The 24,157-nt window shown below is 43.8% G+C and overlaps 1 protein-coding gene and 1 long non-coding RNA gene across 3 annotated transcripts in view; one reads left to right on the top strand and one right to left on the bottom strand.

Moving 5' to 3' along the window:
* Positions 1–24,157, bottom strand: part of Zip102B (Zinc/iron regulated transporter-related protein 102B) — a 68,166-nt gene that overhangs the window by 15,543 nt on the left and 28,466 nt on the right. The gene's annotated exons all lie outside the window — the stretch shown is intronic.
* On the top strand, positions 8,444–17,374 carry LOC108363167 (uncharacterized). The gene is made up of 3 exons (XR_001847573.1): positions 8,444–8,485; positions 10,898–10,902; positions 17,069–17,374. It is a non-coding gene; the product is annotated as an uncharacterized LOC108363167 (long non-coding RNA).

The following is a 24,157-nucleotide window of genomic DNA, read 5'->3' as shown; positions in this document are numbered from 1 at the left end:
CGCCGCGAGGACCCCACCCCCTTCGAGAGCCACAATTCAAACTGATCATAGCGGCAACACATGCAGGAGGTGTGGCCAAGAGGGACACTACGCCCGAAGGTGCCGTAACCCACAGAAGCTGTTCTGTTGGGAGTGTGGCCGGGCCGACATACGGACAATAGAGTGCTGCCGGAGGCGTCCGGGAAACGAGAGAGGGCTTCATCAGAGGACCGGCGCGATGAAGCCCCCGAGTACAGCGCCGGACAACCAATAATTTTGAGCCAGGAACGCGGCCGCCTCTACGCCCTAATCTCGTTGGGTGGAGCGCCCGCGGAAGCCGTCATCGACACAGGAGCCTCGAGAAGCTTCGTGTCCGCCAGCGTGGCGGAGCAATTGGTTAGCTTGGGGAGAGGCAAAAAGATAACTGTGGCCATAGGAATCCTTATGGCCGATGGTACCAGTAACCAAATATCCGAGGCCGTGAGGACCGTAATCCGCCTCGGGCAAACGATCCACAACGCCGTTCTGTATGTCATGCCTGGAGCAATTGACGACATCATTTTGGGCCTAGACACATTAGGGGGAATGGGAGCTACGGTGTCCTGCGGCGGGCACCGCGTCGTATTGACGGAACCACCTATACAACCCACGTCGGCGACACCCAGCGAGCCAACACCAAGCACCGAGAACCCCGAACCACCCGCCATGACGAACCATAGCCCACCAAGGAGCAGAAAAGGGAGGCGCCATACAAGGCGACGGTCCGCAAGGGAGAATATCAATAGAATTGAACACGAGGATCTCAACCACGAAGATGAGGCAGCCCGCATACGCGACTTTCTAGCCGAAGAACTGCAAAAATTCGAGAATATTAGCGGAGTAGCCACCGTGGGAGAGCACCGGATCATCATGACTGATGAACGTCCCATCAAACAGCGGTACTTCCCGCGCAACCCTGCGATGCAATCTGTAATCGACACGGAAATCGATGAGCTACTCAAGAAAGGATGTATTGAGCCGTCTCGCAGTCCGCACAGTGCGCCGATCGTACTAGCCCGGAAGAAGAACGGCAAGTGGCGCTTATGCGTGGACTACCGGCAGCTCAATGCCCGGTCAGTACCGGACGCATACCCCTTGCCGAGGATACAGCACATACTGGACAAACTGCGCCAGGCAAAGTACATAAGTAGTTTAGACCTCAAGAACGGGTACTGGCAGATACCCCTGGAGCCCAAGAGCCGCCCGTACACAGCCTTCACCGTACCGGGACGCGGCCTGTTTCAGTGGCGCGTCATGCCGTTCGGCCTACATTCCGCCCCCGCCACATTCCAGAGAGCGCTAGACCAAGTCATCGGCCCGGAAATGGAGCCCTACGCGTTTGCCTACCTCGACGACATAATCGTCATAGGCTCCACCTTCGACGAACACGTGGAACACTTGCGGGAGGTACTCCGACGACTACAGCGGGCCAACCTGTGCATTAACCCCGAGAAGTGCGACTTTTTTAAAAGGGAGCTCCGGTACTTGGGCCACGTCATTAGTGACAAGGGTATACACACCGACCCCGACAAAGTTGCCGCCATCAAGGAACTAAAACCACCGACCAACGTGAAGGAGGTACGCCAATACCTCGGCATAGCTTCCTGGTATCGCCGGTTCGTACCCGACTTCGCTGCGCTAAGCCAACCACTCACCGCCCTCCTGAAGAAGGGTAAACACTGGAGGTGGGGAACTGAGCAACAGGAAGCGTTCGACGTGATAAAAAGAAAACTCACCGAGGCCCCCATCCTCGCGTGCCCAGACTTCAGCAAGAAATTTACCCTGCAGACGGACGCGAGTAATTTCGGCCTAGGGGCAGTACTCACACAGGAGTTGGAAGGCGGCGAACGAGTAATCGCATACGCAAGTCGGAAACTTAATAAGGCAGAGATCAATTATTCGGCCACGGAAAAGGAATGTTTAGCCATAGTCTGGGGAATACGCAAAATGAGGCCCTATCTAGAAGGATACCGATTCAACGTCATAACCGACCACATGTCACTAAAATGGTTAAATTCGATCGAAAGCCCCTCAGGTCGCATAGCGCGATGGGCCCTGGAGTTGCAACAACACGCCTTCGACATCGAGTACCGCAAAGGAAAACTGAACTTAGTCGCGGACGCACTGTCTCGACAGCCACTAGAGACGCTACTACGAACAACAGTGGTGGAACCACGATGCAAGTGGTGGCACAGACGGGTCGAAGAAATGCGTAGCAACCCGGAAAAATACGCCGATTACATGATACAGGAGGGGCAGCTCTACCGTCATATCCCGTGTCGATGTCAGGACGAGGAAGCAGTCCCCTGGAAACTGTGTGTGCCCAGCCCCCTCCGTCGACGAGTACTGAGGGAAAACCACGACATACCAAGCGCGGGGCATATGGGTATTCGCCGAACAGTAGCACGGATTGCCAATCGGTATTATTGGCCAGGAATGTTTCGCGACATCAGCCGGTACATCCGTCAATGTGAGTCCTGCCAGAAGTACAAGGAGGCACAACACAAACCAGCCGGCAAGATGCTCTCGCAGGTCGCTCAAGAACCTTTCGCCACGGTGTGTNTAGCTGGTACATCCGTCAATGTGAGTCCTGCCAGAAGTACAAGGAGGCACAACACAAACCAGCCGGCAAGATGCTCTCGCAGGTCGCTCAAGAACCTTTCGCCACGGTGTGTGCCGATTTCATCGGACCCCTACCACGGTCCACGCATGGCAACACCATGCTACTTGTGTTTTTCGACAGATTTAGCAAGTGGGTCGAGTTGGTCCCCATGAGACAGGCCACAGCGGAAGGACTTCGCCGCGCGTTTAGGGAGCGTATCCTCGCCCGATTTGGTATACCCAAAGTCTTCATCTCGGACAATGGTGTACAATTTACTAGCACGCTCTGGCAGCGCTACNGCAGATTTAGCAAGTGGGTCGAGCTGGTCCCCATGAGACAGGCCACAGCGGAAGGACTTCCCCGCGCGTTTAGGGAGCGTATCCTCGCCCGATTTGGTATACCCAAATCTTCATCTCGGACAATGGTGTACAATTTACTAGCACGCTCTGGCAGCGCTACCTCCAGGAGGTGGGGGTGCGCCAACAATTTACGGCCCCGTATACACCCCAAGAAAACCCGACGGAGCGCGCCAACCGCACTGTAAAGCGAATTATCGCACAGCTTACGAAGACACAACATAGGCGGTGGGATGACCTCCTCCCAGAAATCACACTCGCCGTAAATACGAGCGTCACAGTCTCCACAGGATACAGCCCGGCGTTCCTGGTGCAAGGACGAGAACCACGACTACCAGGAGCACTCTTCGACGAAATAAATATCGGGACAGGCGAAATAGCCCCGACGGCCGAGGAAAAGTCCACAAGGATGCAGGAGGCATTCAGGATCGTCAGACAAAATATGGAACGTGCCACGACCGCCCAAGCGCGCTATTATAACCTGCGTCGCCGGGAGTGGAACCCAAAAGTCGGCGAGCTGGTCCTCACCAAAGAACGTCATCTATCTAAGGCAGCAGAGGGGTTTGCGGCAAAACTAGCCCCTAAATATGCCGGCCCCTACCAGATACTCCGATACGTTTCCCCGGTCATCGTGGAGCTACGGAAGACCGACGACGGAAGGACAAGAACGGCGAACCTGGCCGACCTGAAGGCGTACAAGACGGCCGAATCACAACAACTTAGCAGCACGGAAAAGGAGGGAAAGAAACATAAAAGAAATTAAATTAGAGTTCTAACCCCAACGAAAAAAAAAGAGAGGGAAGGGAATTTAAAATAAAATAAATGAAGTTAGCAAGACCGTCACATCAGTGGAGACCGTCATTCGATCGTCAACTAGCGGACCAACCACACGTGCATAAACGAAAGAATTTTGTAAAAAGGTGAAAATCAATCAACCATGAACATGGAAGGATTAGACAAAGTGGAAAAGAGTGTGAAGCGCTTGCGTGAACGCATAGCCGAGGAAAACGCGAAGCGACCGCGGACCCAGATGCTTGGCGTGGGGCCGACCATAGGCCCACGGGATGCTGCCCGCGCACGCGCCGACGCCGCCGCGGCACTCACGCACGCTACTGGAGAGACGCGCAACCAGCAGCAAGCAATGGCGGCCCAGCTAGCCGCTAGGCGGACCGCCGTGGCACGCGCTGCCAGCAGACATGCCGTCACCATCCACGCGGAAACGACCCGCGCTCTGTCAGTGCACGCGATCGCCGCTAACGCAGCCGCAAGGTACGCGACCACAGCCAGCATGACGGCGGGCACCCACGCTGAAAATGCCGACACCGCACAGGCTACAACAGCACGCGCCGTCACAGCCCAAGCAACTGCACGACAGACCCTCGCCGCGCGCACGGCCGCCGTACACGCGACAGCGGCGTTCACCAACGCAGCGCGCGCCGCCGACGAAATCACCGGGCGCACCCTAGCCTCTTCCCCATCCTTCAGTCCTTCGGGGGACGACAGGTACAACACCGCCGGGGCAGCCGCCTTCTCGGTGAGGAGGGTAGCTTCAGATCACGACACTAGACACGGGAGCGGAATGGACACGGGCAAGACTGCGTCCACTGGTAGCCCGCCCAACGAAAGTACAACAAGCGACAGCGCATCGCACACCACCTCATCGGACACCAGCACGACCACCGATAGCCCAACAGGCGAGAGTCCCGCCAGCGACAGACCGGCTAACCAGGACACCGACATGGCGTTGGCCGAACACCTTGAAATCGAGCTATCCTCGGACGAGGAACAACCACCGCAGGCGTCGACGGGCCCGCGAGCAATTTTCCCGCCAGGACCAGGCGGAATAGCGCTGTATGAGGCCGACCTGCGGACACTGACAGGACCCTATTGGGTGACAGACACAGTCATCGATGCCTGGGCAAAGGGCCTGGAAGCCACGCTCAACATACGAGGTACCGTACTCAGCCCACTCGTTGTCTGGCAATTGAGAAAACCCGACAGGGGAGAGAATTATCAGCGCATCCACCGGTGGCTACGCCACACCGACCTTTTCGGCCAACGGGTTGTCCTCGCACCACACAATGTCTCGAACCATTGGTACCTGCTCGCCCTCGCCAACCAGGAGATGACCCACCACATAACAGATAGCGAGTGTTGGCACGACATCAACATTTGGGTGGCCGACTCCAGGAAAGTAGGAAGGGTGACACACGCGGTAGAGGAATGGCGAGAGTTTCTCCGGTGGGAATNGTCGTGGGACAACAGTGCGCTGACGTAGCAGAGCGCCGACATCGCACAGAAGCAGAGGGCCGGCATAGTAACGCCNCAGAGGGTGCTGAGATACGTCGGACGCGGAGAAGGAGGGCCGGGGTATATATCAGGCCCGTTCACGGCGACCATGGCGGCGCAAAAACGCGCGCACATGCTGAGGGTATTCCAGCAACCACCGGAGGCAGGNACGCCGACGTCACATACTAGCAGAGCGCCGACGTCGCCTGGTAGCAGGGCACCGACGGGTACAGAAGCAGAGCGCCGGCGTCGCACAGCGACAGAGTGGCGATACAGCAGCGCCGATAGAATAGCACCGTTAGGAATTTACGTCCCGTTAATGATATTATGTTTGTAATGTTAAGAATTTCCACGTGATAGAAAATAAGCAGCAATTAAATAAAGTACTATTTGCAAAGGCCCCACAATATAAATTNCGTCGCCCCCCCGAACACCAGCACCGACTGAAGCAGTATCACAACCACAATGGTCGTCAACCCCACCAATGGGACAAACGGTAATCCCCGCCCACGAAATCGACGGGNCTTATTGTAACGTACCCTGGGCACGGCGAGTATACCCCAGCATAGAAAACAGAAGCATCGGGGCCTTAACAGGAAAACGCTTCGTTACAAATTTAATTAGTTTAAACGATAATTTTACCATTCACTCGACCCTGTTCCTAGCAAAAGTAAGTAAAAATAAAAGTTTTTATTGCGGTATGACAATTTTTTAAATATAAACGTAATAGATAAAACCGTATTATAAAGCACTTGCACATCAACAGAAAAAAGATAGTCGCAAAACGAAAAGACGCGCAAAACTCAAACTGCTGTGGAAAAATAAAATAAGTTTTATAAAATATTTCATTTAAAATGAAGAAAAAAGTGCTTTCAATAACGCAATGACCAAGGAAAACGGATTTACGAATCCAATGTTAAAAATTGCTTCGACATCGCCAGTTCTCTTCCACGGAAGTCCTATTGCGCTGTGGATTTAATAGAAACAAAATTAAAAGATCCAGAACCACTTATATCATTAAAATAAAAGGTGTGTCTGAGGACGTAGCCAGCGTTATTAAACATTTATTTTCGGACGAGGATTTGCTGCAGTTTAACTGGGACGGAAGAAGGGAGAGAAAACCACTGAACAGACTTACACTGGTTGAAACAATTCTACGAGGTAATATGTGCGCATATTAGGGAAACTACAAGTTCTGACCATTTATTTTTTCTTTATTTATTTATAACTATATATATATATAAGCCTTTTTCACATACTTTATCGCAAGTTCTTAAATAAATGGTCAAAACTTATAAAGAAATAGTATCCCTAATTATGTGGCCACTACCGTACACATATGTACATATCTTATAACATCACAAATTTTTTGATAATATATTTCCTTCCACATAGATGCATTTAAAAGAAAGGTCCCGTTGAGTTCGAAACTGAAATCAAGAAGACAATTGAGCTCAGCCATCACCGTTTTCACCAAAAAATCTAAAAACACATCGGCTCGAAATGTATAATATTAAGATATTAGATTTAAGTATGTACATATGTACGCTGGTGGTAAAAATAATAAAAACGCCTTATTTTGCTTAATTTTTGGCCACATTTCCTTTGTTAATTCAATGTTTAATGTTCTGTACTTAGTGTAATATATTTAGCTTCTAATTTGATGTAATCTGTTTTTTGATGATTAATAATTAGTTCATAAAATTTTATGAAAATAAAAGAACAAGCATGTATTAATAATAATAATAATAGATTGGCGCTTACACATATCGCACCCTAAATACAAAAGGGTCACAACTCAAAATTTTCCAAAACTGAGTTTTTTGCATAAATTAATTCAGAGTACACATCTCTAACTACTGCAAAAATTTCGTTCACATAACTATCTTCTTTAACTGGAAAAATACAGTTATGTCTATTTTTATGTCAAGTGTGTTGCTTTTGCACGATCAACTAAAGAGAATTATTTTTAGTTGCGTTAATGTGCTCAAGAACAGCTGATTACTTTTATTACACATAAAGAGTTTTATTTTGAGTTCTGCCTCTATAACTGTAAAAAGTGATAAATTTCGTGGTATATTATTTTGCATTGTGCCTCTTTAGTTGTGAAAAGTGAGTTCAATTAACAGTATTATTTATTTATGTGCCTTCTTTGATTAAATAATCGTGAGCGTCGTAAGTTTTATAATTTTTTTTTATTTTAAAGTAGAAAAAAGAATTAAATGTTAATGATATTGGTATTAGTCTTTTGTTTGTTTACTTATTTTGCATGCCTTTTGTAAAATCTTAAATAATTTGCAATAAAAAATTTAATTTTTAGTTGTGACCCCTTTGATGAAAATGTCTTGCCCAAACCTTGAACATTACTCAAGCACAATGGAAACTGATTGTTCTTTGAGTTCGATTTCCACAAATAAAGCAAAAGGACATAAAGGAACTGGTGGATAAAAATCATATTCCAAAAAACTTGTATGAGTCATATTACAAATATTTATTTATTACATAGTTTCAATGGCATTTAAAAACGTAAACTTTTGAAGATTTTCTTTTTTAATATAGTGAACTATTTTGATTTCTACTTTGTGCTACTTTGATACATATGTGTTAATGAAATGAATAAAGCTTTATTTCAAAATAGAAATATTTAAATAAAAACATACATTTCATCACTCCTGTGAATTTTCTTATTATTCTTATTCTTCTATTCAGTCGGCGGTTAGGAAACTTATAAAATTAAAACATTTTATCAGTTAAAAAGGCACAACTTAAGATAATATCACTAGTTAATCGAAAAAATTTCAGTTAAAGAGTCATAAATCAAAATTTTGTTTTATTTTCGCAAACATAATATAAAATTGAAAAAAATATAGCAGAACCTTCTTCAATGTTGTATATTTTCATGATGGAACAATATTTTCTTTAAATATTACAATAATTTTTACATAAAACGTTTTTCGTCTCTCCTGAAAATCTTAGTATTTTGAGTTGTGACCCTTTTGTATTTAGGGTGCGATATGTTAGTGTTTGGCCGAGCTTCTTCTCCGATTTATGGCGTGCGCCTTGATGTCGTCACACAAAGCGGAGGCACCTACAGTTTTACGCCGACTCCGAACGGCGATTGTATTTTTATGAAAATCTGTTTTTGATGGCAGAAATACACTCGGAGGTTTGCCATTGCAAGTATTAAATGTGTCATAAATAATAGATTTCTATATCATGCGTGAGAGATCAGACTTTTTTTTTGGGTTTTGAGTTCGATGGCCGGTTTCCCAATGCCAGAGGGATATGCTTATTATATTAGTGTCGTGTTACACGAAGGTGTAACTTCACAGATAAAACGTAGTGTGCAGTAGCACTTGATGAGTGTTTATCTTGTTGATTGAGCCAATAGGTTGTTCAAACAGTAATTAGATAAGATATGTTGTGTTAATCCGTGTGGATGAACGTAGACATCAAGATGAGCGGATCCAGGTAGCGTATTAGATGAGATGGCTGTGCTGATAGTCCAGATTTTTCCAGCGAAATTAGTAGGTTTTGAGGGTATTCCTCCAATTTTCAGGCAATCGGTTTAGGTTATTTGGCATTTGCAATTTTATATAAAACGAGAAAAAAAGGAGGGAGGTGGACGATGTTAAGACACCTGTGCTAAGCTGAGAGTAGAGATAATTTAAAATTTAGCTTCAACTTTTGATAAGAATTCAGATAATTGAGTGATCTTGCGAAAATCGAGATTGCGAAAGATATCTACAAAATTTGAGTCTTCCCGAAGGACTTCGAAGCGCTCCCTAGTATTTGCATGAACACTGCAGTGGAAAATTTGATGTATATAGTTATCAATCATACCGCATGTACAAAGATTTTTGTTAATAGCTTTAATACGATATAGATATTCTGTGTCATAAGTGTACCCAGTGAGTATCCTATTTAGAATTTTAATATCTCTCGGATTAGCCTTATATTTTTTAAACCATGCTTTGTTTGTTTTATGAGAAAAAATTTCTCGAATACGTATTAGCTTATTATATGTGTAGAACTCATAAAAAAAAATTTGAAGCGCATAGAAAGTGTGACACCAAATTTGATGTCCGATACGAAAAAGAATGCCTCATATATATGTATTTCATTACTACAACGCATGACCAAAAAACTTCAAAATAAAAGTTACGAGCAACGAAAAAAAAATTTTCATTGAGAATAGCTCTTATCATGCAACGTAAAAAGAAAAAAGTCGAAAGCAAAAATTATGGGCACCGGAAAAAATTTTGTCTTAGGAATAACTCTTACCAGGCAAAGTAAAAACGAAAGCGTCGAAAATAAAAGTTATGAGCAACGGAAAACAGTTTGTCTTGAGAATAATTCTCACTGAGCGACGTAAAAGCAAAAAAGTCGAAATAAAAGTTATGACCAACGAAAAAATTTTAGTTTAGGGAATAACTATTATAAAGTGACATACAAGTTTTTTTAATGTCCTACGACCAACGTTTTCCATCTCAAAAAGAAATCATAACAGTTATTTAGGGTTGTTGTTGTTGTAGTGGCTACAACAACCCCGCCCAGATAGGCTAATATCTAATATCACTAACGGCAGCCCCAAGAAGCGTGCAGCCTCTATGGGGTCGGTCCATAGGGACGACGCCGTTAGGGTTGTGGGGTTTTCCGGGCATGCGAAGAGATGTTTCGAGTCGTGAGGGGTCTCTCCGCATGCCGGACATTCGTTCGGCAAACCCGCATTTAACCTACTCAGGAAGGAATTTAGCCTTCTGCAGTAGCCAGAGCGAAGTTGGGCTATTGTTGTCCTGGTCTCCCGAGGCAGATGGAGCTCCGTCGCGTCAATGTCCGGTGTTTGTGTGCCTAGAACGGCATTCTCAGGTCTTGAGTCTACATAACTCGAGACTGCGTCCCTGTGAATGCCGTTCAGGGCCTGTCTGTGAGCTGACGAGAGGAACCCCCTGTTTTATTTTCCTAAGTTTGCTCGATTTGTCTCTAAACATTACCGACGAGTGTCGACCACTTAGAGGCCACGAGTTATCTGAGTGTTTATGGCGTTAAGTGCTGTTGTTGTACTGTGCACTTTACGGAAACCATGCTGATGCTTCGCTGGGGTCAAGTGGTTTGTGAAGTACGGGAGTAGCAAGGCTTCGAGTGTCTTCGCTACCGGGGAAAGGAGTGTTATCGGACGATAAGAAACTCGTTTGTTGGCGGGTTTCCCCGGTTTGAGCAGTGGGACCACTCTCCCCACCTTCCAGATGTCTGGGATGATGAGAGTGGCCATGGACAAGTTGAGGACCTCCGTTAGGTACGCTACCCCCGCAGGACCCAAATTTTTCAGCATCAGCATGCATATTCCGTCGGGACCCATGGCTTTGGAGGCTTTCGCCTTCCCGATGGCCACCTGAACTTCACCGCAAGTGAAAGAAGGGGGGCACAGGTTGTTGGAAGTTTGTGCAGCCTTCTGGTCACTCGACGCTTGGCTTTGTCCACCGGAGGATGCAGTATGAACTGCCGGCTAAAATAGCTCGCGCATCGCTCCGGGTCCGACGATGCATGGTCGCCGAAAGAAATGACTCTGTCGTCGTGCTTCGTCGGATTGGACAGTGACCTCACGGTTGACCAAAGCTTACTCACACCAGAGGTGAAGTTGCAGGTCTTCAGATGCTCCTCCCACTTCTTCCGCTTATGTACATTTACTAGTTGCCGAATCTCCGCGTTGAGATCCCTGATACGGGGATCTCCGGGATCGGCCTGACGAAGGCTGTCACGCTGATCGGCTAGAACAGCCGCTTCAGCAGTGAAATTTGGGCGTGGGTCGGTGATGCATCCTGCTGGTACGAAGCGGGCTGCAGCAGCGGTGACAGCCCTGCGGAACTTACGTTCACCAAGGTGGACGTCGGTTGGTGTGGGGAAGGCAGCGAAGGAGTTTTCAGTAAATTCCGCGAAGCCTTTCCAATCAGCTTTTGAAAAGTTGATATATGTTCGGTGCTCCGCGGAAGCAAAGTCGGTTGGTTTATCGATCGAGATGACTATGTGCAGGTGGTCTGATACCAAGTCAGCATAGGTCGCCATGATATGCTGTTTATCAGACCAGCGCTGACTATTGTTATGTCTGGCGAGCTGCAGCAGCTGCCCATAATCCTGGTGGGTGCGTCGTCGTTCATTGTGCAGATTGTCGATTCGTCTATCTGCTCAGGCAAGTCGGTTCCGCTACGATCGTTTGACAGGCTTGAGTGCCAAAGGTCGTGGTGCGCATTAAAGTCGCCTACTACCATACGGTTTTCACCTCTGAGGAGCGCACCTATGTCAGAGTGATATTCTACCGGGCAGCAGGTGACAGGGGGTATATAAACGTTATATATTTCGATCTCAACATCGCCTGACCGGATAGCAATGCCCTGACATTCTAGGGTGATATCCCTGCGGTTGATGTCTGCTTCGATAAGACGATACTGCACGGTACGCTCGCGATCTCGACGCACGTTGTACCCGGCACAATTCAACAGTGTTGAATTGCTGTGCAACTTCGTCTCTTGGACCGCAGCTATCAATATGCCATGCCTTCCCATGAAGACTATCTCCTCGATCTTGCTCTGAAGCCCGTTACAGTTAAATTGAAGGAGCTTCATGTGGTTCGGGAGACGTGTGGTGATGCGGGGTGTGAGGGATGTGTGTGGTCGTGCCGCAGTTGGCTGCGTGCGCTGCTGAGGTGGTTGCCGCCCTGTGGTGGAGGCGTCGCAGTTGAGGTCTGCGACCGAGCAGCGCAGCACGGGCCCTCGAAGTTCCTCGTCCAATCTCGCGTGGTGCGCAGACCTAAGCATGCCCTAAAGTGGCACCAGCCAAGGCAAGTGTTGCACTTGACTGATGTCACATTACGGAATATCCTGGTCTGACATACCGTGCAGATTGTAGGAGGAACCAGGAGTTGTTGGCGGCGGCGTGTAGGTGGTGGTGTGGTTGTGTCTGTTGTGTGGTCTGTAGCCGTTGTGGTGTGGTCTATTGTGTTATGTTGTTGAGCTGTGGTGTTTGTGTGGGACTGCTCAGGTGGACTGGGGTTAGCCGTGGAGGCTGCTCTGTTAGAGCAACAGGGGGCCAAAAAAGACGTGGTCCACTGCCGATGTGTCCGTAGTCCTGAGCAGACTCTGAGGTGACTCCACCCCTCGCAAGCATTGCACTTGACAGAGGTGGAGTTGTGGTGTAGTCGTCTCTGGCATACACAGCAGGTGTAGGTTTCTGGCCCTGGGTTTGACTCGATGCCAGCCCTGAGTAGGAGAAAACGTAGCGAATGTAGCCCTATGGACGAACAACTTCTGAGATACTTCACCGACCTAAACGGGGTTATTTAGGGTCTCTGTTTTTCATATTAAGAGTGTTAGTTATCACATGTAAATTAGGCGAGGAAATGTCAGGTTATCAAAAGTATCTTTGAATTCGTTAAAAATTACGCTATAGCTAGAGTTGACATTTGGAGAATTGTAAATTGTTTCCTTAAAGGATTCGTCCGATAGTAAATTATTAACCAATTCTTTGGCTGTGAGCCATTTAGCTCTATCAGCCGGTGGCAGTTCGTTTGCTAAAGCATAAGTCTTCTTCTGAGGAAACTATTTTGATATGTCTGAATCTTTTTGTTTACAGCAGTTTTTTGTTTATTGCAGTACTCAATTTTGCTACGTACAACTGCTTTGTAGAAATTTAGGGCAACTTGAGGATGTAGACCGGCTTTGACAGTAGTAATACATTTGAATAGGTTGGAGTTCCTATGGGAATTTTTAATAGTATTTTTATAGTGCTCCTGGACAGATACTGACGCACTGATATGCTTGCCAAGAAATTTTATGCAATGTACTTGTTGAATGGCTAGATTTTGCCACTGAATATCAACTGTAGCTTGTTGGTTCCTGCATAGATACATGACTTTAGTTTTATCAACATTGAATGAGAGATTTAGACTATTACATATGACGGAGAATTCATTAATTTTTTTGGGTGGGATTTGCTCTAGCAAGATCAGCACTATCGTGATAGGACATGATGAGAAAGTCGTCGGCAAATTGGTACACTCTGGTGTTAGAATTCTGAATTGAATGAAGTTCCCTGGTATAGAGATTAAAAAGGCAAGGGATAAACTGCTACCCTGAGGTAGGCCATCATGAATAATAGTTGATTCTCTACCAAGCTGCAATTTTCTGAAAGAAAGGAAGTTTGTAATCCATTCAATATATGTGCTATGTATACCTGCCAGAGACATGATTTCTTTGAGTTTACGAACATTTACACAGTTATAAGCGTTGCTGATATCAGATGAGCAGAATATGATTCTGTATCCCTGTTTTTTTTAGAACCGCTGCATCATGTAGCTAATAATTGATACATGTCGTATCCGTCTTCCTCCTTCTATATGCAAAGGAAAGTTTAGGATACAATTCTTGTGCTTCAAGAAAGTTGGATAGTCTAGTTTTTATGCAGATGTTAATGCATTTGATAAACACAGATATAAGGGTAATTGGTCTAAAATTTGCGTAATTGGTTAAATCCTTATCTTTTTTGGGTATAGGGACAATTTTGATATTCCTCCACCTATCCGGAATTTGATTGGTTAAGAAAACATCATTAAGCGCAGTGCGGATATTATTTAAGGCTTCATCAGATAGGGATTGAAGCATTTTATAGGTAACCAGATCACAGCCACCGGCTGAAAGGCCTTTTTTAGCATGAATTACATTGTACAGTTCTTCAAGAGGAACTTGATTCTTTAGTAGAGTTAGAAAGTCCTTGTCATTAGCACAAGATCACTGGGAAGTATTTCTATTTTGGTAATCTCCTCTTAGGGCTTTTACAAATCTCCAAGCGTCTTTAGTCGACGGGGCGTCATTTAATTCATTAATTTTATTTTCAAAGCTTTTTTCGCTTCTTTGACTTTGTCTTTCCAGTCTTTTTTGCAGTCAATCAGTTCTTGAAAATTTTGTGGGGACGGCGTTGTTTTGCACTTTTTAAAAGCTATTTTTAAAAATCTGAAGGCTTTGTCAAGGGATTCGTTCCACCATGCTTTAGGGCTTCTGTTGGGGCTAAGAGTGTGAGTAGCTTCTACCATCTCGGCTTGAAATTTAGAATGTATATCATCAACATTCGGTTCAAAATTTATTTGTCGAAGATTGCTAATTAGCTTTTTTTGGAGAGAAATCTGTGACCTACTATAGTAATGTTAGCTGATTCAATAACTATAAGAAATGGTGACTTCCACCCAATCTGATTGGGTCAGTCTTCCATTGGAAAGGAATGGAACTGTTTGTAAAGCTTAGATCAAGAACAGAGCCATTGGAAGCTAGAAGGTCATTTTTGAATGTACGAGAACCATCATTCAAATGCGAGAAGTTGTGTTCTTCCATGATGTTTTGGAGATTACTCCCACGACAGGAAGAGACACAATCTCCCCATACTAGCATTAAAGTCGCCCAGGATCAACACATTTTCATAGTTTTCGAGAAAGCCCAGAAGTTTATTTATTTCACTTTTAAAGTCAGCAATAGGTATATTTGGCTGAAAGTAAACAGCGCATATCACTAGATTAGGGTTTATATTTTTGGTGCGAACTATAAGTATGTCAAAATTGGATAAAAGGTTTACTTTTTGATATTTTATGTGTTTTTTAAGAACAATGGCCACCCCACGACATCCGTCGTCTCTATTTTTCTCTATAATATTATAATTTATGATGTTTCTGTAGTGAGGTTCGTTAGAACTGAATATTTCACTAAGACACGCTACGTCGAAGTCATATTTGTTCAAATAATATTCAATTGTGTTTATATTAGCTTTAAGGGATTGACAGTTGTATTGTAAAATTTTCATGGTCATCTATCAAAGGAGTTATTAATACTTTTTGTCACTATTTCTACCTCTTCTTGAATCATATGCTGGTAAAATTTTTCCTTTAGCGATTGAATTTTGTTAGTAACTTCGCCTAGTTGGTTATTTACACAAGCAGTTTGTATGATGCTGAAAAGATCAGTAAGAAGCTTTTCCATTTCGGTTACTTTGTTTTTAAGATATTCTGGCCTGTTAAAAACGGCTTCTCTTGCAACTTTGGTTCTGTTTTCTCTACTATTTCCTTGCATTGATTTGGTTGGTTTATCATTTTTCTGTGTAATCAGCTTTTTAGCCATAGTGCTATTTGACTCGATTGAGATTTTTATTAGTTACTAAATCACGGTTTTGAACCTCATCACAATTATTTCCAGTGAGTTTTGGGAATTCGGAATCTTCTACCGGAAGAAGGTCGAAACGATTTTGACTTCCCGCAAAATATGTTTGTATTGTTTCCCACCGCGATATGTTTTTCACCGTTCTAATATAATTTATATTACGTTCTTTTTCCCATACCATGCAATTTACTTTATCTGAGGATTCGTGTTCTACACTGCCGCATAGAATGCACTTTTTGTTGCAAGAGTTGCTGTCACAGGCCACTAAACCACATTTGATGCACCGTTTTTTGGATTTACATGAGAAGCGGGTATGTCCTAACCTCCCACAGTTCATACACTGTCTGAGGGGTGGTATGTAAAAATCAACATTTAATTTAGTATGGTTAAAAATTATATATTTTGGAATCTCTTTGCCAGAAAAACCAATTTTGATGATGGTAGTAGGAATGTAAGAATCATTTTCTGGGTTTCTACGCGTGAAGCCTCTAACCATAGATATGGGTACGCTGGATATGGCATAAGCCTTAATCTCACCGTCCTCACACCATGTTGGAATCCCCTCACTACTCCATAAGTTTCAAGCGCTGTTTTCGGAACAAAGGCTCTTAGACCCTTGCCCTTGATTTTTCCATCTAAGACAAAGTTGTTTGCCGCAGCAGCATTTTTAAAAGTGACTTTACTTTTACCAATTGCATAAATCAAATCAAGATCTTTTATTCTCAGGTGTTTTATACTATTAAAAAGGGTTAAACCATTGGTGATTTTTTCATTGTACATATCATTGCATTTAGATGAGTCCAAATAAACGCCAGAAAAATTTTCAGGGTAAGGAGTTAACTCTTCATTTAAGTTTGTACTGTTGTTTGTAGCCTCTACTGTATCAATAGTCATGATGGCCTTTTCATTAGCATTCGTCCGATTGTCTGCTACCTCCACTGTATCAGTGGTCGTCGTTAAGCGTTCATTGGAAACTGTACTAATATTCGGCACCGTCACTGTATCCCTACCGTTTTCTGACGCCACTAACGAAATATCCGTAGCCGCCAGACTCCCGTTATCGCACTGCATGTCCATTTCGTTTTCACTACTGTTGTCTGACCTAACCTCACTTGTTACACTCATGTTTGTTAGATTAATTAAATCATTCTTTTTAAGGTATTTAGCTAGCTTAGACTCGGTGACCGACTTTAGAGTTGACGACGCCATGACAGCTGGGGGTCTTTTTGCTGCCGTTCGTGGCAGAGTTTTAATTTTTACACTCTATACACAAAACTTGACTTCACCTTCACTACTCGAAACACAAGAACACGCACCTGACTCCCGCTTTGTCACAGAACTTGGTGTCCACTATCCAAATTTAGCTTTTTAATAAGTTATTTTCCAATTATTTGACGCCAAAAATGAGGCAGTCCAAAAGGAAACGTGTATTGCCACAGGGCTGTTTGCTGTACTACGTCACAGTACAGCAGCTTGCAAAACAGAAAAGAATATTCTACTGTATGCACCTATGTGTGCAAGTGCGCAAAACAAAATGTTCACAAGGTTGCTAAATCACGCCAAACACGTCCACCACCACTCGTAGATGAAAAATGAATGAAAAAGAGGAGAGATCAGACTTGACGAATTTTTACATCAACTGTGAGTAATCAACAATGATATGAAAACATGTCAGACTTGATGTGTCACGATTGATTGGTTATTCCATCAAATTTGATTGCACATTGCTGACTTATATTTCTATCAAGGTTGATCTCTCATAATTTTCGAAGATTTACATCACTGATGATTAAAATTTGAATGCCGAACTCAAAGGGAGTAAGCAGTCTAGCAATATGCCAAAACGTATTTGTTAGAAGGAGATGAAGCATCACATGTACACAAAAGTTTCCATCAGATTTTTCACACTGCCCTTTAGAATTTGATAGAAACTTCCCTGCAAGAACAGTGACTATCATTTGACAAATCATTTGAGTAGCAAGACTGATAGAGATTTCTGTCACTGGCCACCTACAAGTTTCTATCAAATTCTAAAGGGCAGTGTTAAAAATCTGATGGAAACTTTTGTGTACGTGTGATGCTTCATCTTCTGACATATACGTTTTGTCATATTGCTAGACTGCTTACTCCCTTTGAGTTCGGCATTCAAATTTTAATCATCAGAGATGTAAATCTTCGAAAATTATGAGAGATCAACCTTCATAGAAATATAAGTCAGCAATGTGCAATCAAATTTGATGTAATAACCGATCAATCATTACACATCAAGTCTGGCATGTTTTCATATCATTGTTGATTACTCAGTTGATGTAAAAATTCGTCAAGTCTGATCTCTCACGCATGATATAGAAATCTATCATTTATGACACATTTAATACTTGTTTCATCTTTTATTTTTATAAAATCTTATGAACTTCTTATTAATCATAAAAAAATTAGAAGCTAAGTACATTACATCGAATTAGAAGCTAAATATATTACACTAAGTATAGTACATTAAACATTGAATAATGAATGCGACAGGATGCCTCCTGATGACGCCTCAACACCACCTTCACGACGAGGCCCAGATGCTCCCAGTAAATGAGAATAACATAATGCTCTGCAAGCAGTTTCTCGCTGGGAGCCACAGACGTGGATTTTTGAGAATCATCGTATGTACAGCAATTAGAAAGTGAAATATGTATTCTACAATATAATTTATTACCATGGCTTATGCATCCTCTGGATCTTTTAATTTTGTCTCTATTAAATCCACAGCACAATAGGACTGCAGTGGTAGAGAACTGGCGATGTCGATAAAATTTTTTAATATTGGATTCGTAAAACAGTTTTTCTTGCTCATGGCGCCATTAAGAGCTCTTTTCTTCAATTCAAATTAAATATTTTATAAAACTTATCTTTATTTTTCCACAGCACTTTGAATTTTGAGCATCTTTTCGTTTTGCATCTTTCTTTTTTCTGTTGATGTACGCATTTGAACTTCTTCAGTACCAAGTACTTTATAATACGGTTTTATTTATATATAAAAAAAAATGTCATACCCCAATAAAAACTCTTACTTTTACTTACTTTTGCTATGAGAGGGTCGAATAATGATAAAATTATCGTTTAAACTAATTAAGTTCAAAATTATATCCAAGTACTTTAGTACTCGACATAATTTGGCAGGTACAACTACTTTTGTTGAGCACCAAATGCAGCCCTAGTGAATCTTGCGGTTACTATGGTAACCAACAACAGTTACTTCTATCAGCATTGCCACTCACTTGTCGCACTCCGGACAGCGACAGGATGCCTCCTGATGACACCAGACCACCACCTCCACGATGAGGCAAAAATGCTCCCAATTAGGTAGCACAACACGATGCTCTGCAAGCAGTTTCTTGTTGGGAGCCACAGATGTGGCCACCCAAATAGACAGCTGCTTGCAGAGGAGCCCTGCCGAGGCACGTCAGGAGGCATCTATATGAACTGACGGACGAAGTCCAGAGGTTTATTAAGGAACCTCTGGACCCGTCAGCTCATAGGCAGGCCCGGAACGGCATTCACAGGGACGCAGTCTCGAGTTATGAAGACCTGTGAATGCCGTTCTAGGCACACAAACACCGGACATCGAAATGACGGAGCTCCATCTGCCTCGGGAGATCAGAACGACAATAGCCCAACTTCGCTCTGGCTACTGCAGCAGGCTAAATTCCTACCTGTCTAGGTTAAATGCGGATGTGCCGGACGAATGTCCGGCATGCGGAGAGACCCCACACGACTCGAAACATCTCTTCGCATGCCCGGAAAACCCCACAACCCTAACGGCGTCGTCCCTATGGACTGACCCCATTGAGGCTGCACGCTTCTTGGGGCTGCCGTTAGTGAAACTCGACGACAACGACTGAGATATCAGTCGATCTGGGTGGGGTTGTTGTAGCCACTACAACAACAACAACTTGATCGATCAAATGACAGTCATTCGCTACAGGGCCAAAGTGACATATACAATTTTGCATGTGTTAGTTTTCGTTGTGAATGTGTTATAGTTTCTGTCAATCGCGTCTTGTAGGGTTGTAGGTAGCCAGTGACAGAAATCTCTATCAGTCTAGCTTCTCAAATGATTTGTCAAATGATAGTCACTGTTCTTGCAGGGGAAGGTAGGTAGAGGTGGCTGCCCCCTTAGCGGCATACTTAGGCCATAGATATTTCTTAGTTCATTTTTATTCAGTCTATGATTTACCATCTTACAGACTAGAAGTAGGCTTAAAAGTATTAACGGTGACTAGTATATGTACAATTACCAAAATAGGTTTCAAGAGATGATTTAAAAAGACTTCTTGGAAGCGAAAAGTCGATATCTAAGCTCTTTGAGATATTGTTAAATTCCACAAGGCCTCGAAAAATAGGCGCAAAAGATGAGTAGTTAGTCTTAACTGCAGGAACGTAAAAGGGGATGTGAGAGCGAAGAGTTCTGAGAGGCACATTAAAGGTAACCTGCTCAAGAAGAGATGGGCAGTCAATGGAGCCAGAGATAAGATCGAAGACGAATAAGAGTAATTGGGTGCGCCTTCTATTTTCCAATGATAGCATATTTATTAGTTTACACCAGGAGTAATATGGGGGAATCGGATCTGAGAAGTTAAGAGAAGCGAGGGCAAATCGAATAAACGCCTTTTGAACTCGCTCAATCCTAGAGGCGGGACAATTATAAATAGGGCTCCATATAATAGAGGCATACTCAAGTTTAGATCGTACTAAGGAATTAAATAATGCTTTCCGAGTGTAAGGGTCTCTAAAATCCTTGGCATATCTACGAATAAATGCTAAATTACTATAAACTTTTGGGAGTAAATGACAAACATGATTTATAAATGAAAAATTCGAGTCAAACACAACACCAAGATCAACAAATTCACTAACAGAAGTAAGCTGATGGTTTACGAGGTAGTAATTTGTAGTAAGGGTATTTTGAGATTTAGATAAGGTCATCTTAAAGCACTTTTTTACATTCAAGGACAGTTTATTACATTCACACCAATTTAAAAGACGATCTAAATCTTCCTGAAGAAAGAGAACATCAGATGAGGAGGTTATTCTACGAAAGAGTTTTAAATCATCGGCATACAATAAAAAACTGGCGTGTTTGAAACAGGAGCTAATATCGTTTATAAACAGGACAAACAATAGGGGGCCAAGAATGCTACCCTGGGGTACACCTGATGTTACAACAAAGGGATTAGATTTACAATCATCGATATGAACAGACAGAGTCCTATTTGTAAGGTAAGACTTTAGCCAAGCTAGGAAATTAGAATGAACACCAATGCACTCCAACTTGTGTAGCAATAATAGGTGTGGTACCTTATCGAAGGCTTTAGAAAAGTCCGTATAAATGGTGTCTACCTGCGAGCCATCTTTGAAGGAAGAAACACAAAATTCTGAAAAAGAAGCTAAATTAGTGACCGTTGAACGACCAGCTACAAAACCATGTTGGTGGGGCTCAATCATTCTTTTGGCAAGAAAAGAGAGTTTAAAATGTATTACTTTTCCGAATAGCTTTGAGCAGACAGACAGTTTCGAAATAGGCCTATAATTTGTGATATCGTTTCTATTTCCAGATTTAAAGACTGGGGTTAGAGACGCAATTTTCCATCTGTTAATAAATAATCCAGTCGAAAGAGATAGGTTGAATATATGACATAAAGGAATACATTATGACAGACTACATCGTTCAACGAAGTAGGCACAAAAGCCATCAGAATCACATTTCAATGTCGGAGTTAGGGTAGACATGGCGTGAGTAATGTCAGATGTCGAGACAATCAACGAGCCAAGATCTAGGCGTTGGGTCGGCCAGTAATTTCGTGGTAGATTTATAGAATCACTCTCACAGGCGAAATTCGAGCTGAAAAATTTTGCAAAAAGTTCCACAGTATCTGGTAGAGATTTCGATGATTGACCGTTAAAGTACATGCAAGTCNTCACAGTATCTGGTAGAAATTTCGATGATTGACCGTTAAAGTACATGCAAGTCGGAATATTAGAACTACCCCGCTTAGAGCGTAGGAAATTCCAAAAAGCTTTTGGGTTGTCTTTAAGTTCAGACTCAAGTCTCCTAATGTACTGGTTATAAAGAAATTTATCAAGAACATTAAACTGTTTCGCATAGTTAAGGTATTGCTCTTTGAGATAAGTATTGTGAATAGAAGGCCCATTGTGTTACCACAGTTGACACCGTTCAATTATCCTCCCCATTGAACCTATTGTAACCCTGCTAATAGTAAAATGATCTAGTGTAACTCTGCTATTAGTAAAACAGCAAGTTGGCTGCGATTTATTTTTATCTTGTTAATTAGACATATATATATACCGACGTGTGGAAGTTTTTCCGCTTTGCAATAAAATAGCAAGTATACAAAATAAGGCGCTTCTAATTTCTACAATAGATTGGCGACGAGTGTAAAAAGGAAATTCGACATTAACATGGACGGCGCCCAATTTACGGAATTTTTAGCGATGCAACAGCAATTATTGGGTGAAATCCTGAAACTAAAATCAAACGCAAGCGCAGCGTGCACTACACGGGCGACAGCCCCCATTGTTCCGAATTTCGACATGATCGATTCGTCGAAGGAATCTTTCAAAAATTATATTCAACGATTCGGAAACTACATCGAAATGAAAACTATTAAAGCAGATAAAGAATATTGTAAAAAACTTCTGCTGAATTCAATAGGAGCAAAAGCTTTCAATATGGTTACGGCATTAACAGCACCGGATACTCCGGGCGACATAACCTATGAAGAATTAGTGCGAATTCTTAAAGAACATTTGTCACCGAAAACGAATGTGTTAGTTGCACAACATCGTTTTCTATCAAAATTTCAACGTGAAGGGCAATCCGTAACTGAGTACGTGGCATCCTTACGCGCTGAAATAAATGAGTGCGAATTTATATCAAATTCAATTAATTCGAGGTCACCAGCATCAGAGAGCAGCTACTACAGGCAAGTACAGCAACTTTTGATGAAATAGTCGCAAAAGCTATTTCTCTTGAAGCCGCTAGGTTGAACGCCAAAGAGCTGAACACGCGAGTGGCAAATACCTGTGAGGGCGGCATTCCAGATGTCAACAAAATTTCGAAGTTGAAGAAAGGGAAACGCCCCAACCCATCATCAAAGCCCCTAAAAATTAATTACAAAGAACTGGGTATGGAAGGCCTGTGCATCCGATGTGGGAGGTCTAACCACATGACAAAAGAGTGCCGCGTCAACAAGTCGAACCTGTGGTGCTCCCACTGTAACAAGTCAGGACACGTCAACAAAGTGTGCATTTCAACTCGCCTCGGGAAAAGTAAGTCAACTAAAAAGGTACATCAGATTCAAAGCGTCGACTACGACGTTTGCAGGATTACTAATAGGCGTCGAGATGTACTGCAAGTTTCCAGATCAGAGCGTTTTTACGCCAACGTTAAAATAGAAGGTCAATCAATAACATTCGAAGTTGACACAGGCTCAGGATTTACTTTCTTGCCACGAGGCATCTTCAACAAACTTAATCTGCGCAATCGTCTCAAACCAACAAATCTAGTATTCAAAACGTACACCAAGGCAATCTTTAGACCCGATGGGAAAGTATGCGTCAACGTAGAAGCCAACGGCAGGTCAGCCAAGGAGGAACTATACGTGGTTCCCGACAATTGCGCACCTACAATGGGTAGATCGTGGATCCGGAACCTACACATAAACATTGTAGACCCGGAAGAATCCAGAGAAACTAATATACCAGAAGTGCAGCAAGTTGATGTCACCGACATTGACGACATTGACATTCCCACGACAGCCGGTTCTACGTACCGGAATGACTCGGGTTTCACCCGACCAAGGGCTGTTGTTTCGGCGATCTAACCCCGTTTAGGTCGGCGAAGTATCTTAGAAGTTGTCCGTCCATAGGGCTACATTCACTACGCATTCTCCTACTCAGGGCTGGCATCGAGTCAAACCCTGGGCCAGAAACATACACCTGCTGTGTTGCTCAACAGAGCAGCCTCCACGGCTAACCATAGTCCGCCCGAGCAGCCCCACACACTCACACAGCAGCCACACACAGTCACCACAACACAACAACATAATAACACCACAGACCGTACCACAGCCACCACAGACCACATAACATACACAACCGCACCACCACCCAGACGCCGCCGCCAACAACTCCTGGTTCCCCCTACAATCTGCACGGTATGTCAGACCAGAATATTCCGTAATGTGACATCAGTCAAGTGCAACACCTGCCTTGGCTGGTGCCACTTTAGGGCATGTTCAGGTCTGCGTACCACGCGAGATTGGACGGGGAACTTCGAGGGCCCGTGTTGCGCTGCTCGGTCGCAGACTTCAATTGCGACGCCCCCCACCACCACCACCACAGGGCGGCAATCACCTCAGCAGCACACACAGCCAACGGCGGCAACGTCTCCCGAACCACATGAAGCTCCTTCAATTCAACTGTAACGGGCTACAGAGCTAGATTGAGGAGATAACCGTCTTCATGTGTCGGCATGGTATATTAATAGCTGCGGTCCAAGAGACGAAGTTGCACAGCAATTCAACTTTGTTGAATTGCGCCGGGTACAACGTGCACCGTCGAGATCGCGAGCGAGATAAAGGTGGTGGCTTAGCGTTCATCACGCACCACACCGTGCAGTATCGTCT

This window comes from Rhagoletis zephyria, unplaced genomic scaffold (genome assembly GCF_001687245.7).
Source record: "Rhagoletis zephyria isolate East Lansing unplaced genomic scaffold, Rhagoletis_zephyria_1.1 Rzeph_scaffold_01205, whole genome shotgun sequence".
Lineage (NCBI taxonomy): Eukaryota > Metazoa > Arthropoda > Insecta > Diptera > Tephritidae > Rhagoletis > Rhagoletis zephyria.
This window is presented reverse-complemented; position numbering and strand designations above follow the sequence as displayed.